At 44.1% G+C, this 16070-nt stretch overlaps 1 protein-coding gene across 7 annotated transcripts in view; it reads right to left on the reverse strand.

Annotated features, from left to right (window-relative positions):
• Positions 1-16070, reverse strand: part of VPS13B (vacuolar protein sorting 13 homolog B) — a 903527-nt gene that overhangs the window by 174531 nt on the left and 712926 nt on the right. The window lies entirely within an intron of this gene.

The following is a 16070-nucleotide window of genomic DNA, read 5'->3' on the forward strand; positions in this document are numbered from 1 at the left end:
AAAAGAGGCTGAACGTCTTCCACCTGAGCTGCCTCAGGAGCATCCTTGGAATATCGTGGAAGGACAGAGTGTCCAACACTGCCGTCCTTGAGCAAGCTGGAATCCCAACCATACACACCCTCCTCAGGCAGCGGTGGCTCTGCTGGCTTGGCCACGTCCACAGGATGAACGATGGAAGGATCCCAAAAGACATCCTGTATGACGAGCTAGCCTCTGGCAAAAGACCTCCTGGACACCCCCAATTGCGCTACAAAGATGTTTGCAAGAGCGACCTCAGGGAGGTAGACATCGAGCCGGACAGCTGGGAGGAGCTGGCAGACGATCGCAGCAGATGGAGGCAGGAACTACACAAGGGCCTTCAGAAGGGTGAGATGAGGATCAGACAGCTAGCAGAGGAGAAGCAAGCCCACAGAAAGCACAGTAAGGACCTGCCAGACACCCATTACACATGCAACAGATGCAGCAAGGACTGTCACTCTCGTGTGGGCCTTCACAGTCACAGTCGATGCTGCAGATGATGATCCCAAATGGAACTATGAAGGGCGCAGTCCATAGTCTACATAGACTGAAGGACACCTATTACTAAACAGTGCCTAGTATATTACAAATAATATGCAAATGTGCAACTAACAAATAATATTTTGCTTATTGCTAGGTTTGTGTGTTACAATTTATAAGTTATGCTACAGTCTTATATTCTCAATTCCTTAGTCTAAATGCACAGATTCAGAGTAACATATGGGATCTGCAGAAACTACTGTTATTACCAAAATACTCGTTGTCCTAAACATTGTCATTTTTATTTGGCTCCACATTACGAAGTCTTGTACTAATTGTCCATTACACTGTTACAAACATGATATAAACATCAGTTATCATGACGTTATCAAGCCTTCTAAAGATTACAGAATATAAAACAGGCTGTGTGTAGATTACAGTGATTTGTCGACAGAAGTTTTTGTTGAAAGATACCTTCTGACAAAACTGTCTACAGATCATGACCAAACTGCCAAGTGATCGGCTCTGCTGACAGAGAGTGGGCGGACTGCCCACTCACTCTATTGGCAAAAAGACCAACTGGAAGCACAGCAGACAGGGCAGTCCAGTGTCCTGGGAGCTCCTTCTGTTGACACAGGGCCTCCCAGAATGTCCAGACGAGCTTTCTGTCGACAGAGGTGTTATGTCTCAAGAGGTGCGTCTACACTAGCAAGTACATTCGAAATTAGGATTGGAAGACTGAGTTCTTTCGAAAGAAGCCAGGGATCATCTACACTGACACAGCGCTCTTTTGAAATTAACTGCGAAAGAACTCCCCCCGTTCTTTCGAAATTGGTCCTCCACTCCCAGGATGGGAAAAGCGCCCTCTTTCGAAAGATAATTTCGAAAGAGTGCAAGTGTAGACGCTCCGTGGCCTACTCTTTTGAAAGAGCGGGTCCTCCACGGCCGCGATCAGCTGGCAGGCTGCAGTGCCACTCACAGCGCAAGCGGAGCTCTATGGCTCCAGTGTCCGGCCGCCTTGCAGCACACAGGCTCCCAGAAGCCCTCAGGCAGGAAGCTGAGAGTGTGCACGCAGCAGGGAGCCCACGCTGCCTTTCACACAGCTCCCAGCCGCGATGCCCTGGGGGAAGATGCAGCACCTCTGGCACCACGGCCAGCAGTCGGGACTCCCACCCAACCCAGGGGCTGTCTAGAGACCAGGGGGAGTCCTCCCAGGAGGGGAGACAGCCCTGTAAACGTCAGACCCCCTCCTGGACAGAGGTCGAACTGCAGAACCTCCTTGCCCTGTAGGAAGATGATGAGGTCCTACAGCAGACAGGGGTCTGGCACCGGAATGCTGCGGCATTCAAGCGCCTGGCCAAGGGCCTCACCGGCTGGGGTCACACCACCTGGACCCCAGACCAGGTGAGATCCAAGGTCAAGGAGCTCTGGCTGGTGTACTGTTGGGCTCAGGACAAAGCCAGGTGGTGAGGAGCAGTGCCCACCAGCTGCCCCTACTTCCAAGAACTTGACTGCCTCCTTGAGCCCAAGGAGGCGTGACCCCTGGCCATGTACCTGGACACCGCCAACCCCCCGACCAAGCTGGATGAGACGGGGATGGGGATCGAGGAGGAGGACCAGCCCAGACCACCATCCACCCGCAGGCACCTCCGACGGATCCAGGACATCAGCGATGATGAGGGCTCACGTGAGGGGGCCCTTGTCATTGATGTCCCCTTGGGCCCCTCCAGCCAAGCCCCCTCCGACTGTTCCTCGCCCGAGTTCCTGGAGGGCCCCACAGGTATGTACCATGCACACCAGTGGCCACGGGGCCGGGGGAGGGGGCACGCAGTCCCTCCCGGGGTGGCTGCAGCCCACTCACAGAGACATCAGCCCCAGGGCACGGGCGGGCCACACGGCCCCACCGCCCCGGCCTCACAGGGCTGATGTGTGGCACCCAGCACCATGCGGGCCAGACAGTACCACGGGCTTCCAGGAGGCGGAGGGACTGAGGGAGGCAGAGGAGAGCCAGTGCTCCCACAACCCAGATGGGGAACCCTGGATGTGGACCCTGCTGGACCGCCAGGATGGGGTGGGAGGGATGGGGGCGTCACTAATGGTCTGTTTCTCTCCCCTTTTGTCTCCACACCTCCAGCAGCCGGACCGGCCCTGTGATCGGCCTGGGGAGCCCAAAGATGGAGGGTGAGGGGGAGTGGCCCAGGCCTCGGTCCAGGACAGTGCAGGGCCGCTGCCAGTCCCTCTGCTGGCACCACCAGGATGGGGAGGAGGAGGCAGGGGACACGGCCCACACAGCCGCCCTCAGGGAGGTGATGGGTGTTATGCGGGAGTGGTTTGCCATGGAGTGGCAGGCATGGGACTGGGTGGCATACAACTTGGACACCCTCACCCAGGCTGTGATTGGCCACCTGGCCCCTGCCGCCGCTCCATCGTGGGTCACTCCTGCACCCACACACCCATGCATCCCCTCCCCTCCCTTCCAGAAGTCTTGCCCCCTGCCCCAATCCCACGTCTCCCTGCCTCCCTCACAACAACTCCCACCAAAGAGACCGACCTGGAGCCCCTGCTCCCTCCCCACCTCTCTCCCGGCCAGCCTTATCTGCCTGGCCCACACCCTGCTGGCCAGGGCTGTCCAGATGGTGGCCAAACCCCCAGCCTCTCTCTTCCCCCCGTGCCGAGCCCGGCACAGGTGCGGGGACTGTGCCCAAACCGCGCCCCTATCTCTCTGTGCTACCAGCCCTGGTCTGGCCCTGCCGGGGCCCCTGGACACAGGAGGAAGGGGTGTGTGTGGGAGACGGGGCTCCTGGCCATCAGGCCCTTGGAGGGGTGAGGCCCCCCCACCCCAGTTCCCCATTCACCCTCCCCCTCCCATGTAAATAGTTCTCCCTATTTGCCCTCCCCACACACATGTATATAGTTCACCCTGAGATAGAGGGGAGGTGCTGCTCGGGGTCCATGGGGGCCCGGGATGCCACCTCTGCTCACTCTCTCTCTCACACTGCTGGAATGTTCAGGCTGAGGTACGGGGGGGCCCTTTAAGGGGACGGTGGGCAGCAGCCCAGGCAGGGCTCGTCCACCACGCGACCCTGCTCGTGGCGCTTCCTGCCCTGATCTTTCAAAAGAGCGCCCTGGCATGTGTGGACGCTCTCTTTTGAAACTATGCTGGCGGCCTTTCGAAAGAATGGACCAAACCTTCGGTCCCCGCTGGTGCGTGTGGACTCTCTGTTTCAAAAGACCATCTTTCGATGCTGTCTTTTGAAAGACATTCTTTCGAAACAGAACTGTAGCGTAGATGCAGACAAGGGGAGAGTGATATGGCTGTTGACAAAAGTGCTGTGTTCTATCAATTTACTGTTGGCAGAAAGCCTTGGGAATCTGTATATTCCCTCAAGGAATACAAACTGTTTAGTTTAACAAAGAGAAGGTTCAGGAGTAAGTTGACTACAAGGGGAACGGATATTTAATAATGGGCTTTTCAGCCTAATGGAAAAAAGTGCATAACAGAATCCAAGATCTGGAAATTAAAGCTAGATGAATTCAGACTTGAAATAAGGCATATATTTTAACAATGAGAATAATTAAACATTGGAACAATTTATCGAACATCATGACAGATTATCACTGACCATTTTAAAATCAAGATTAAGTATTTTTCTCAAGATATGCTCTAGATATTATTTCAGAAATGTTCTATGGCATGTCCTATAAAAGAAGTCAGACTAGATGATCACAGTGGTCTGTTTTGGCCTTAGGATCAATGCATATATGAACATGAAAGGTGCCAATGTGCCTAACCTCTTTCATTGTCCATTTCTGCAACATCCTTTTTTGAAATGTGCTGACCTGTACTGCACACAATATTCTAGATGAGGGAAAAATCACTGGTTTATATAATGGCATCATAGTGTTAGTGTGTGATTCTCAATCCCATTACTTATACATTCTTCTATTTTGTTTACTTTTTTATTTTTTTTTTTTACTGAAGTTGCACCATTGTGCAAAGATCTCTACTGACTGGTCTGCACTGATGCCCAGGTCCTTTTCTAAAAATGATACTGGGAGATTAACGGCTATGCACGTAATGGAAATGCCTGGAGAACTAAATGTATCTTGTAATGCACTAAGGTCCTTCCTCTGCACATGAACCCACCTGTGTGGAGCTCCGTGAAGGACAGAGGCTAAAATGTGTCCAAAAGTAGGCTTAAATGATCTTTGAGTAGGAGAGAAATCTTGTCTTTATTAGTGTCTTCCAAGGTGATCTAGGTAAGTCATTTAACCTCTCTGTGAATGGTTTACCTTATCTATAAAATGAGAACAACAGTTCCCTACTTCCCAGTTGTTGAGAGCCTAAATGTATTAGTATTAGCAATGAACTTTGAGATACTGGGATAGAAGGCTGTTTAGAGGTGCCAAGTGTTATTTTCATGTTTTATAAATCAATTACATTATGTACTTAAAAAAGGGAGAAGTAGCAGACAAAAGACAAAGGATTATAAAACCAGTGGAGCTAAAGAACCAAAGAAATGGGTTTTAATTCAATATAAATAAGTTAACTGCTAAATGCTAATTAATTTTATTCCTTGAGTCAGCATTGTAAATTAATTTAGTTATAACAAATCTATGTAAACATTGTTGCTATATTTGGCTGTATATCATTTTATAGAGATTACTAAAAGAGACAGAGAATGACGTTCAATACTGTACTTTCATATACAAACACCAACATCACTGTTAAATGTTTTGGCTACCAACCCTTAAGTTCTATTGAATTTCAATAGGATTTCTGAAAATTTTACCCATTATATTAATATACAAGAAAACCACTTTTCCCTCATTAGGCTATTTGTTTACTTTTTGTATCCTTCCCACCTCAGGTAATGATAATGTAACAACTGTTTCATTTGTTTTAAAGTTAGTATTTAGTCAATTTGATGTGCAGTTTCTCATGCACTACCACAATGTGGCAAAATGCTTTGGTTGTATATGCAGAACGCTGGCTACTTTACTTGCTTCACTGGCTGCTGCTTCTCTATGCATCAAACTACTCATCTTTACTTTCCAGGCCCTTTGCAACATAACCCCTCCTAACTATGATATCTCATTCAGCATTGAGAGATTGCCCCTCACCTCTGGTTTTCTCATGATGTCAGATGCCATCATATTACATTTTAAAACAAGCAACTCCGTGCTTTCTCTCACGCAGAAATACACAAACAACATACAACAATACATTTTTCAAGAATGTCATGGGTGCCATGCTTTGGAAATGAGACTACTACATCTGGACTGCACTAACTGAAAGACAACAAATATGGATTTAAAATATTTATAAGCATAGCTAATAATATTATGTTTAAAATAACTGCATACATTTCTACTTAAACAGAGCTGGCAAATAACCTTCTTGTGAGAAATAAAGGTGCTGTCAGAAAATGTCATTTTATTAGATGTTGTTCCAAGCAGGATGAGCATGGAATGAAAACGTTGCTTTACTTTTGCATTTGAAATAGGAACCAGCTCACAGAGCAGCTATCCCCTTTAACAGGAAGGCTTAAGCAACCAGTATTATTTATTTTATTAGGGTATTTATTTTCATTTGAAACTCATATCCCTGTCTCTCAGAACCATCGCGGTAATTAGGTCGTGCAATTACAAACATAAAACTTGAAGAAAGCATAAATGTATACTAAAACACCATGACAGTGTTAGGCCAGAAAGCTAGCCCAGAGAGTGAGAATGACAGACAAAGGGGGCAACACCTGGCCAAGGAACAGAGGAACAGCTGAGCTGGGGAAACTGCCAAAGAGGGGCTGCTATAAACCAATTAGAGCCAGCTGAGCTTACTTGCGGCTCCTCTAGGACTGCATAAAAGGCCTCCCCTGCTTGGTACCTGAGGAAGAGAAGGAATAAGGAGGTTGGAGTGGAGAGCACAGAGGAGATGAGAACAAAAGTGAGTTAGAGAACAGGGAAAGAGCTTTGGAAGTCCCTGAGACAGCAAGGGGAGGTGAAGAGTCCCTACTGGGAAAGTTTGGGGCTTCCCTCCCCACAAGCAATCAGGGGGAGGGGCTTGTCCCCCAGTCCTTTCAGCCTAGGAGCACTGGGGCCAATTGCAGCCCAAGCCCATAGGACCTGAATTGCAGGGGGCAAGCTGCACAAGGCAGGGGGTCTGGAGCCCAGGAGCAGGGCTGACTCTGCCACAACACCCACATACAACCACAATTCTACTGTAACATGGATCTCCTCCCTCATTAGCTGGTTTGAGGGGAGGAGCAAGTAGGGGAGGGTGATTTCAGAGAGAGGCCGGTCAGGCACAGAAAGTGCTCTTTTGGGGAGAGGGGTCATTTGTTGCTAGATCTAGGTGAGGCAGGTACTGCTGTGGGTGGGCTTGGGCTGCATTAAGTTCTGTTGGATATTTTTCATTATGTGGTCTCACTCCATTCTTTTGGACAGCCTGTGACACTACAAAATCAGTAGTGAGTCTTGTGTAATAACCAACACATGATATAGTCAGATGATAAATGCAGTTCAAGTTGACAATTTGGACCCAGATGCACCTAAGGTGTTTGTAAATTTTACCACTGCAGATCCACCTGTAACATTGGAAAGGCCAAGCAGATTCTGGAGATATGGATAAAAGTGCTATCAGCCAGTCAAACACCAGACATCAATCTATCCTTTTTCCCTCTCTTGCCTTTGCCAACAGGGCTCCTGCGGGGTCTTTTGTGGAATCCCTTTCGCAAAGGACTGAGAATGGAAACTGTTTCTACCCTTCTCTAGGAATGAAATGCTTCTTGACGTCAACAGAACTGGGATCTGGTAGGCATTTAAAAGATCTGCAGTAAAACAGCATCCTGTGCATTTTCTAATGATACTATCTTAATGCAAAGAGTCTAATTATGCAGATATGGAGATCTTAGGTGCACAAACACAACACCCTTTTGTTTTAAGTCCCTTAATGTTTTTTTTTCCCCTGACAAACAAGGACAGATTGTTTTCCTAGTTGTTTTTGTTTAGATGTACCCTAGGTGTTTTTTGTTTTAGCATCAAAGATCTTATGAGTAAAAAAAAGGAAAGACAGAAAAACATATATCCTGCCGCAGATTTTGCTATGAATATCAGACATGCTGATCCTAAGTTTCACTCAGTTCCCCTACCCATACATGTTTGTTACTTTCTTCCCTCACTGTAACTTGTACATGACAGACAGCTGCACTTCGACTTTTAAAAATCAGCTGTCTCCAAGGAGGCAGGATTGATTTTTCTGTCCTTACTGAATTATAATGTTTTCCAATACCTCTCACAATTTTAAGACATTTTACAAGATTTATTGTGTCAGTCTGGGTTTCTTTCAATTAATAATAACCCAAGATGCTTACTCTGGTTACAAACTAAAGGGGAAAACATATAATGCATGTACTATCTACAGTGTAGTTCCACTTGCTGCATGACAGGGCAGCCAATTTAACAAAAAAAAGCATAACTTGTGTCATAAATGTTTACTTCTTTCTCCAAAACTACAGAATGACTCACCTATACCTCTCCACTCCTACCACAATTTACACTTGTCTGGGGTGTCAGTAATTTGGTGACAGGATTAAGGTACAACATCACAAACAATGATGGGTAGAAATAGTTGCTTTTATCCCATTTCAGAACTGGGAATCCCTCTCTCCAAGTTATACAAGTCTCTTGCTGTTAGCCCTGGCTCATATATTAGATTTTCAAACCATATTATGATATAATGAAAATTAGTTTAGATTAGTTTGGAGGCTTCTAAAAAATTACTCCAAGAGCTTTATAAGAGGAACAGGATGCAACTCAAAACTAGATTTAGTCAGTTTTGCACTGCATCTGTTTGGATGAGAATCCACTCAACCTGAGAGACAACTGAATACATGTAAAACAGCAGGCAAATCAGAAAATAGAACAGATGTATTGTCCTGACATATGGACAGTATTGTAGTGACAGACCTACTTTCATTTTATGCAAAAGTTAAATAATAAAATAAATAAAAATAATTACAACAATAGTTATTTTTTTCTATATTGCTCTTTTTCCCTATTGCAAATAGAGAAACTGAGATGGGAAGATCACAGGACCACTCAGGACGGAGCCAAGAACACATCCCAGTTTTCCAGACTTGGTCTCTGATGGCAAAGTACCTTTCAAATGAATTGGTGAACTCTTAATGAACAACTGTGATTTAACGTAGTATGTAAGCATAAGTGTAAGCACTTTGCTGGGTGACAGGCCATATACCCGCATAACACAGCACTAATTAACATCCTTGCCATCATTCAAAACAAAGCAGCCAAAAGTTGAAGAGGCGTTACACCTGAATAATCCTCTACATCTGTGATCCCCAAACTTTGGGGCCTGCCCCCTGCACTGGGACATGGAGTAAGGTTGCCAGCCCTCTTGAATTAGCTGGGAGTCTCCCAGAATCAGCATCAATCTCCCAGTTAGTACTATAAGCAATCTGGGAGATTTTAATAGGCTGTTAAAAAATAGCTGGCAGTGCAGTGGTGCTAAGGCAGGCTCTCTACCAGCCCTGGCTCCACATGGCTCTTAGAAGTGGCCAGTGTGTCCAGCTCCTAGGTGCAGGGTTCTCCACATGCTGCCCCACATCCTGAGCACTGACTCTAGAGCTCTCATTGGCCAGGAACAATGACCTATGGGAGCTGTAGGGGTGATGCCGACAGATGCAGGCAGTTCACAGAGCCCCCTGACATTTCCACTTAGGAACTGGATATATCGGATGCTTCTGGAAGCGAGGGAGAACCAGGTCAGACAGGGAGCCTGCCTGAGCCCTGCTGTGACACGGACCAGGATCTGCCCGTGATAAGTGCTGCCCACCTACTGCCCACAACTTTCACCCTTTTCCTGTATCCCAACACACTGCCCTAAAGCTGAGTTCCCTCCTGCACCAAAACCACCAGTTTTTTTTTTAAATTCACTATAGGTTTTCCAAACAATGTTTTTTGTAAAATATAAGATATAAACAAAATATTTAACAGACCTTACCTATTCTGCAAGCCTGAAAATAACCTGAAAAATTCACGTCTAGATTCACCAGTCATGGATCATGCAACTTCCCTTAACTCAGTCCCAATAAGTTCTGATTACCTTATGTAAACAACCAACATATGACCTTACCATAATGATAAGTGTGATAACGTTGGTGGTACCGTCCATGACAGATAGAAGACGCAGAATGAAGCAATATGGCATAAACGATTTACTCACTAGTTCAGTTATACAAATTAGCCTAAATGAGTATCAATAAAACCCCGTCCCAAGCCATGTCATCATGTATTCCATATCTGCTGTCTTATATAGCTACTAAAATAGATTTTTTTTAAAGTTTTATTTTTGTTAAATGAATATTTTGCCTCTTTGTAGAGGCAGAAGAGTCCAACTGGACACAGCTCAGAAAGAGAAAATTATAGCTAATGTATTTTAGAAAATTCAAAATGTACCTAGTGCAGAGATACGTTTCTAGAAGATTATAATATAGAAATAATCCCTTATGTGGGAAAGTGATATGAATCTAGGAATCTGGAGATGTGCCCTGAAGGCAGAGGTTGGAAACACAACATGACTGACTGGAGCAGTGTACCAGGGATATTCTCCAGTTTATTTCATGGAAGTTTTATTCCGTTCTCATTTACTGGTTTGTTATTTAATGAATCCCAAGATTATTACACCTAGTATTGCTTTTCCATACAAAATCTTAAAATCTGATATACTGTGATCTTCCAAAAATTTACACTAATGGAATGGTGGATTCTTCATTTTATAATGATATTATATCCCCATTACCATTCCTGATCTAAGTAATGGGATATGCGATCTTAATTTTATCCCTGGTCAAAGACTATAAATTGTCAGTCCATTTTATTATAGAGTCACAGAAGTATAGAACTGGAAGAAACCTCATCAGATCATCTAATCTAGCCCTCCTGCAATCAAACAGGACTAAGAAATAGCTAGATCATTCCTGACAGGTGTCTGTCTAACCTGTTGCCAAAACCAAATGGGAAGAAGGGGCTTTCAGAATCAGGGGATCATTTCAAAAAGCCCCTGGCTATACGGGTGGTGTGCATTTCAAAAGCAGCACTTTTGAAGTGAGCATGACTGCCATTATTCTAATGAGGTGCTGCATATTCACAGAAGCACCTCCTAAGTACCTGCCAAAGTGCCTCACTACCATGCCCCTTCCATCGCCAGAAGGATGGACAACATTCAGGTTTGGATCAGTAACAAAGAGGAAGCTGTGCTAGTCTATACACTATCAAAACAAAAAGCAGTCAAGTAGCACTTTAAAGACTAGCAAAATGGTTTATTAGGTGAGCTTTCGTGGGACAGACCCACTTCTTCAGACCATAGCCAGACCAGAACAGACTCAATATTGGGTTTCATGGGACAGACTCAAGAAGTGGGTCTGTCCCACGAAAGCTCACCTAATAAACCATTTTGCTAGTCTTTAAAGTGCTACTTGACTGCTTTTTGTTTTGATAGGTTTGGATCAGAGAGAGTTTTTCTAAACATTAACATCTCAGGAGCCATGCTGGAAGAAAGATTTCTAGCCTCACAATAGAATTCTCCTCTAGCTTCCTTCCTCTTCTACGTAGTCCTGAGATGATGGATTTTAAAATGTGTTCTATTTTTTCTACAAAGAGCTATGCAATACTTACACTACAGTTGAATTAACAGTAATTAAGGGGCCTGTCTTTACTGGGACACAAAAATAGCTCCAATTCAATATTTCAACACGCACTGAAACATTCCTAAAATAGCCTTCTGTAACATATATGGGATATATGAAATGCATAATGGGGTTGAGGGGCATAAAGTTTTTACTGGAATTTATTTGGGATGACCTACATAACTCACTCATGGTTATGGCAGTTGTAAGTAACAGGGACATCCCAAATGAATACTAAGAAATAGTTTATGGCACACAAATCATTTTTCTCTCTCTCTTTCTCTCATATATACACATACAAATAAGCACTAGTTTTTTTTTGCCAATAATCCCTGATTTAAAAAGGAACACTGCAAATGGTAACACAGAGAAAACAGAAGGTAACTCGCTTCCTCAATAAAGTTTATATTGTTCTTCTATTTGGAAGATACAAGTCTTTCAGACAAAACTATTAGCAGGTGGTCAGAATATGTCAAAGAAATTTGCCTGAATATCAATCATACCAAATGACGACAGCAGTTTAACAAATGTGGTGCAAAGCTCCCAGTGCTATATTTTATGGCAGTAAATAATGTAGTTCATGGCAATTTGCCCTCAGAAAACGTGTGGTAGATCCCAGAAATAAAAATAATTTGAAAAACCACCATGCTACCACACTGGGATAATGCTGTTAATCATGAGTGATAGATCAGGAGTTATGAATATGGCAGGTCTTTACAAACAAGAGCCTCTAGAAACTTTATATCACAGCATTATCCCCTATTTTATTTAAGTCATATACTAGTTTTGTTTGCTATCTATTTTTAAAATCCCAGGCTTTGCTTTTAGATACTAAGCACTAGAGCTGTTTAAATAACTGATTTTTCAGTTAGCGTGTAGTTCTAAAACATGATTTTAAGGTGAGAAAAAACTCTCTTCCTTCTGGGTCAACCTGCAACCAAAACATTTTGGATTTTTTTTGCAAATTGAAAACTCAGAAAAATAATAATTTTGGATTGATTGAAATGATTTGTCCCAATCTCAGGCATTATTTTTAAATAAAAGCAAAGGAAACATGGAAATGAAGGATTACATTCACAAAACTCAAGAGGAGGCACAAGAAATGGTGCTGATATTGTCCCTTAATAATCCAGTGGATAGGGCATTCACTCAGGACATGGGAGAGTCTGGTTTGAATCCCTGCATGAGCAAGATCTTAAAACAGTGGTTCCCAAACTTTTTGGCATCATGCTCCCCGTTTTGATTTTTGAGAAACCCTCATGCCCCTTCTTTACCATCATCTAACCCCCCTTTTAACAAAGAATTCAATTTGTAATTTAAAATAACCACAAAAACTTGACATTAAAATATTATTTAAAAATAAAAATTAGCACAAATATTTTTTCTTGGTCCCTTGTGGGTGGCTGGAACAGCCCCAGCTGGCCGGGTGCCTGAGCTCTGTGCCAGCTACCGGAGCTGCCCATGCCAGCCGCCCACCCGAAATCTGCACTGCCAGAGCCACCCTCCCAAGCCGCCTGCCTGTCCCCCACCCGAGCCCTGAACTGCTGGGACCAGCTGCCCGCCCACCAGCCCCGCCCCCCACCACGTTCCAGCTGTCTGTCCGCCAGCCCAAGCCACCCCACGCTGCCAGGGCCAGCTGTCCACTGGCCCACTCAAGCCCCACAAGCCCTGTGAGCCACCCGCCTGAGTCCCTCCCCTCCCACAAAGCCAGGCACCACTAGCCCCGGCTCTTACCCCAGCCCCAGCCCCCTATCTAACCCCACCCTCCTCCTCCTCCCGCTCTAACCCACATTCAATTACCTTTGCCGGAGGCAGCTAGCTCCGCATGGGTTTTCATCGGCTGCCTGGTTCTTATAGTGGGTACGCCAGATCATCCATGTAAAATGGCTGGGGCTGAGAGCCAGAAGCAAAGGCTGGTCTCTTTCTTCAAGTGGGGAGAATGACGGGTGGGGGCCTGGGTTGCCTCATACCCCCCCTCCCCCCCAGAATTTCTTCACACCCTCCCAGGGGGGCATGCTCCCCAGTTTGGGAAACTATGTCTTAAAGATGTATGTCCTATATCCACATGAATTCACTGCAGAGGATGTGAGGCACATTCCCATACCTGGGCCATTCTTTTTAGGTGACAAACCTTAGGAACTGTCCCAGACTGAGCTATCGTAAGATGTGGATATTGAAAAAATGGATAAATTAAACATTAGTAAGTCACCAGGACCAGGTAGCATTCATACAAGAGATCTGAAATACGAAACTGCAGAACAATGATATTTAACCTATTGCTTAAGTCTGCCTCTGTACCAGATAACTGGTGGACATCTCGGCTACATCTATACCTATGAAAAACTTTGAAAGTGCCACATTTCACTCGTGCGCGGCTTGTCCACATGGGGGTCCTTTTCGAAAGAACCCCCCAAACATCAAAATCCCCTTATTCCTATTAGATGTTTTCAGGGTCCTTTCAAAAAGGACTTCTGTGTAGACGAGCCATGTGCGAGCGAAACGTGGCACTTTCGAAATGCCGCAGCCAGCAGCATGCTAATGAGGCACTGAATATTCATTTCAGTGTCTCATTAGTATTCTTCGATTTGGCCATTAGCGTGGCCTTTTCGAATTTTTTTGTAAATGTAGACATGGCCCTAATGTGATATCCAATTCTTAAAAAAGTGTTCTGGAGGTGATCCTGGAACTTTAGACTGGTAAGTTTAACTTCAGTGCCAGGCAAATTGGTTGAAACTATAGTAAATAACAGTATTATTAAAGGGATGACCACATTATGTTGGGGAAGAATCAAAATGGCTTTTGTAAAAGGAAATCATTCCTCACTAGTACAAGAGAATTATATGAGAGGGTCAACAAAGCCTTAAGGCAAGGGTGACTCAGTCGTTACAGCGTATTTGGAATTTCAGCATCCCCATTCGCAAGTCCTTCACCAAAAATCCTTAACCAGCTAAGCACTCATGGAAGAAAAGATCCTTTGATGATCAAGTGTTTTGTTGAAAAAAGAAAACAAAGGGTAGATATAAACAGTTTTCATAATGGATAGAGGCAAATAGTGAGTTTCCCAAGGATATGTACTGGGACAGTACAGTTCAGAATATTCCTAAATGAGCTGAAAAAAAAAGGGGGGAAAAAGTTATGGCGAAGTTTGCCAATGATACAAGATTATGAAAGATAGTTAAATCCAAAGCTGATTGTGAAGCACTACAAAGTGATCTCACAAAACAGGATCAGTGGGTGACAAAATGGCAGATGAAATTTCATGTTGATAAATGCAATGTAATGCGCTTTGAAAACAGAATCCCAACTATAGATAGAAAATGATGGGACTGAAATTAACTATATACAGAGAGCTCCTCATCAGTTTCCCAACAGAAGTTCTGAGGGAGTCTTTCTCACAAAGATATAAGAACAGCAACAGATGGAAAGCGGAAAGGAGAGGAAAATGGAAATTAGAAAAACAAAGAAGAGTAAAAAAGGACAGACAGAGCCAGGGAACCTTTTACTTCCTTATGTTCTCAGTCTACCTTATTTGGTGAGAGATTCAATTTTCCTTAATTTTACTTACTTTTTCTTTCTTTAAAATATCATTTTAAAATCTTTAAAATTTAAATTTATTAAAAATGCAGCAGGTGTGTTAATCTCTTACATAGGATGGGCTTGCTTCTCCTCTGCACTTTTTCCAGTTCTAATATATCTTTTTGGGATGCAGCAACTCGAAGTGTATACAATATTCAAGGTGTGGGCACAGCAGTGATTTACATAGTGGCTTTATGAGACTTTCTGTCTTAATTTCAGTCCTTTTCCTAATTATTCATAGGCAATCAAACTTTTAACCAAAAAGTGACTTTTAACAGTTATAAATACTTCACTTTAAATAGAACAAATCTACAGAAAAGTCAGCAATTGGCCACATTTATTTAGGTAAAGGAAATGCTCATAAAACGTTGCTGTTTAATGGAGAGCAAACCTTTCATACACTATTAAGACATCATCAAAACAAAAAGCAGTCCAGTAAGAGCAAAATAGTTTACTAGGTGAGCTTTCGTGTGACAGACCCACTTCTTCAGACCATAGCCATACCAGAACAGACTCAATATTTAAGGCACAGAGAACCAAAAACAGTAATCAAGGAGGACAAATCAGAAAAAAAAATGATCAAGGTGAGCAAATCAGAGAGTGGAGGGGTGCGGGAGGGAAGGTCAAGAATTAAATTCAGCCAAATATGCAGACCTGCCCCTATAGTGACTCAGAAAGTTCCCATCCCGGTTTAAACCACGTGTTAATGCGCCAAATTTGAATATAAAAGCCAACTCAGCTGTTTCTCTTTGAAGAGCGGTGCAAAAGTTTTTTTTCAGTAACACACATACCTTTAGGTCATTAATAGAATGCTCCATTCCCTTAAAATGTTGACTAACTGATTTGTGGATCTGGAGTGTTTTGATGTCTGTTTTGTGCCCATTAACCCTTTGTCTAAGGGAGTTAGAAGTCTGTCCAATATACAAAGCATCTGGGCATTGTTGGCACATGATGGCATATATGATGTTAGTAGAGGAGCATGAGAAAGTGCCCATGATTCTGTGAGTAACCTGGTTGGGTCCAGCGATGGTATTTCCAGAGAAGATATGTGGACAAAGCTGGCAGCGGGCTTTGTTGCACGGAAAGGTTCCAGGACTGGTATTCCTGGGGTATATAACTTTCTGAGTCACCATAGGGGCTCGTCTCCATACTTGGCTTAATCTAATTCTCGACCTTCCCTGTCCCACCCCTCCACTCTCTGATTTGCTCACCTTGATCATTTTTTTCTGATTTGTCCCCCTTGATTACTGTTTTTGGTTCTCTGTGCCTTAAATATTGAGTCTGTTCTGG

The sequence above is a fragment of the Carettochelys insculpta genome, chromosome 2, assembly GCF_033958435.1.
Source record: "Carettochelys insculpta isolate YL-2023 chromosome 2, ASM3395843v1, whole genome shotgun sequence".
NCBI lineage: Eukaryota > Metazoa > Chordata > Testudines > Carettochelyidae > Carettochelys > Carettochelys insculpta.